Source organism: Morus notabilis, unplaced genomic scaffold (assembly GCF_000414095.1).
Source record: "Morus notabilis unplaced genomic scaffold, ASM41409v2 Scaffold403, whole genome shotgun sequence".
In the NCBI taxonomy this organism is placed as follows: domain Eukaryota; kingdom Viridiplantae; phylum Streptophyta; class Magnoliopsida; order Rosales; family Moraceae; genus Morus; species Morus notabilis.
This window is the reverse complement of record NW_010359824.1, coordinates 246,963-250,179: the sequence shown is the minus strand read 5'-3', so window position 1 is coordinate 250,179 and position 3,217 is coordinate 246,963.

Here is a 3,217-nt window from a genome sequence, read left to right as displayed (position 1 = left end):
TTGTCTTAAGAAATCATTCATTAAACTTTATGACACATTTCATTATAATTCCAATAGCTAAAATCAAGCTATTGTTTTTAAACATGCTTTTCTTTTGCAAACATGCCCTTTCTTTAAAACATTTGCAAGGCCAAAACTCTTTTGAAAATCTGGCTATCAAAGAAAAAGTAAGGAATCCTACCTCACAATGTCAAACATGTGGCTAGCGTTACTCTATTTCGGCTTTCGCTTCCTCAAGTCCCTCAATCCGAGACCTCAGCTAGCACTGATACAAAACCACACTTTAGGATCCAATTCTCATTCCTAAAGTAATTTAATACCAATTATACACTTCGAATTCCTATTAGTGTGCCATAATTCAATTACCGGTTTCACAAATCATTTCATGTTTCAAATCATCATTCCAAGGGTTTTTAATCTCAAAACATGGACTAAAGATGCTAATCCATCTACTCTAGGTCCTCAAATGAAGCTAATTTGGGTTCTCCTCAAAAACCGAGGTGAAAATAACATTTTGGCAAAACAGGGTCAAACCCTGTGTACACCGGTCGACCGGTGTTAGAGCAGTGCAACACCATCGGTCGACCGGTGGTGTGCAATTCGGTCGACCGCATAGGTCAACCTGATGTAGTGCAATCCGGTTGACCGCATAGGTCAACCGGTGGAGAACTGAAGTGCAAGAAAACTCGTCGAATCAGTCTGAGAACCTACAAATCTGAGCTTAATTCGAGATTTTTCAAAGGGAAATCATCATATCCAAGTTCCAAATGACAAATACAGTCCAAAGAACCAAAAATCCTAAATTTCCACTATGATTTTACCCAAAATCCATCAAAACCAGTTTTGAACAAAAATAGGTTTTTTAAATCTGAAAAATTCAAGATTTAATAGAAGCTTTTCAGAAATCTTACCTTAATCATTCTCTTGACATTAAAAACTTCTTGAAATTCTCCTTTGCTTTAAGATTTGGTTGTTTTTAGACACAAACGGAAGAGAGAACGAGAGAGAAAGAGAGTGCACGGGAAAAGAAAGAAAAGGAAGAAAAAGAAAAGGAAAAGAAAAATAAAAAGGACAGGTGTCACAAAATAAAAGACAGTCCAGAAAATGTGTCTACACACACTCTGGGGTGAAAATGTAAGTATTGAAAATATTTAAATACCTTGGAATTATTTAAACCATATTAGGCACACTAATAAATCTTAATTACCTTAATTAATCTCATTTAATTCCTCAGGGTGTTAGAATTCCACCCCCTTAAAGAATTTCACCTTCAAAATTAAGATTTACCTCAAAATGCAAACAGATGCGGGTACCGCTCTTGCATCGTTGTTTCAAGCTACTATGTCACTTCCTCAATTCCATGGTACTACCATAAAACTTTCACTAATGGGATCTCACGATGACGCAAACTCTTCATCTTACGATCGAGAATCTGAATTGGTGCCTCCTCGTATGTTGCGTCATACTGTATCAGAACGTCATACCATTGCACCACGGCTTCCGGATCAGGTTGACATTTACGAAGCATGGAGACATGAAACACGTCATGCACGTGAGATAGCTCAGGCGGTAAAGCTAGACGACACGCCATGACATCAACTCGTTGCACGATCGGGAATGGTCCAACGTACCTTGCGTAAGTTTCCCTTTTACACTAAAATGAACAACTCCTTTGCGTGGGGAAACCCTTAACAAAATGAAGTCACCTTCCTGGAATTCCAATGGTCTATGCCTTCTATCAGCATAGCTCTTTTTACGACTTTGAGCCGTTAACAGTCGTTCCCGGATCATAGCTATCTTTTCGTTGTCCTCTTGAATCACTTCTGGTCCAGTAGTAAGTCGGTGTTCTGGTTCCAACCAACAAACATGTGATCTACAAGGTCGACCATAGAGAGCTTCGAACGGTGCCATACTGATACTGGCCTAATAGCTGTTGTTATAAGAAAACTCAGCAAGGTGAAGATATTGCTCATCTCCGAATTGAATTCGGATGCAGAAGCGTGGTGCGGAAGGCAGATCGTGTATAACAAAAATTTTCATAAAACCTTTGAGATACTCTATAGATTATATTAATTTATGCACGAATAAATTAATCTCATTAATTCATTTATTAAGAACTTAATTAGGAAAAATACCTGGAGGCCGACTCGGTTGATAACTTGAGTTCGTTGACCTCGAACAATCCTTGCTCCAAAGTTTTGTGTTGAGAAAACCAATGTCTTCCACGTCAATTCTTAGAATCCATGAAGACGTGTGTGTGGGCACACATGAGACAAAACAGGTTACAATAAACTCTCAAATTTTCACAAACACCAACGCATGCACGATGTGGAATTTTTGGAGAAAATTTTTTTCCTTCCTCTTTGCAAAGAGAATTTCGGCCAGCACTATCAAAATAGGGCAAAAATTGTTTTTAAAAATTGTCTCTCACAATTTTCTATTATCCTCTTATTTATAGAGTAGAAGTCAAACTTCTATAAGGAATCAAATCTCTATCTCCAATTTGAATTTCGAACCAAAATTCTCCTATTTCTTTTCTTCTTATGGCCGGCCAACCCTAAGGGGATTTTATCCCTGCGTAGGCACCAATATCAGATAAGGAAGGAAGAGAAAAATTATTATTTATCCTGTAGTCCAATTTTGACTCTAATTCAAATTCTAATTTAAGTCAAACTTAAATTAATTTGAATTCTAAATTGAATAGCTTATCAAATAAGTTTAAATGGATAAATCTAGATGTGTTCAAATTTAAATTTAAATAATCACATTATTTAAATAATAATTAATTCTCAATTAATTATTTTCGAGTGTCTAATTTTAGAATTCTGTAATTCTAAAATTTCTATTTTACCCTCTGTGTCTGGTAGAATTACTAGGACGACGCGGGGACTAATGGACCTATAATCCCAAGCTCTAATAAAATTAATAATCAATTAAACACTTTAATTAATTAATTAATTCTATTAATTCTAATAGTTACTACACTATAAACTTGGAATTGCACTCTCAAAATTATAGACATAAATTACTTCTAAACTGTGAAGTGTCCATTTGATATAGTCATTGCATATAGATTAATCCTCCATAAATAATTCATAATTAGAACAAGGTAACATCCGTTAACCTCTCTAATTACTTCTTTATCCTTGAGTACCATTGATTCTCTAATGGACAGTGATTCATAAAATACATTAATGAATTGGAGCTCCTACTGGTC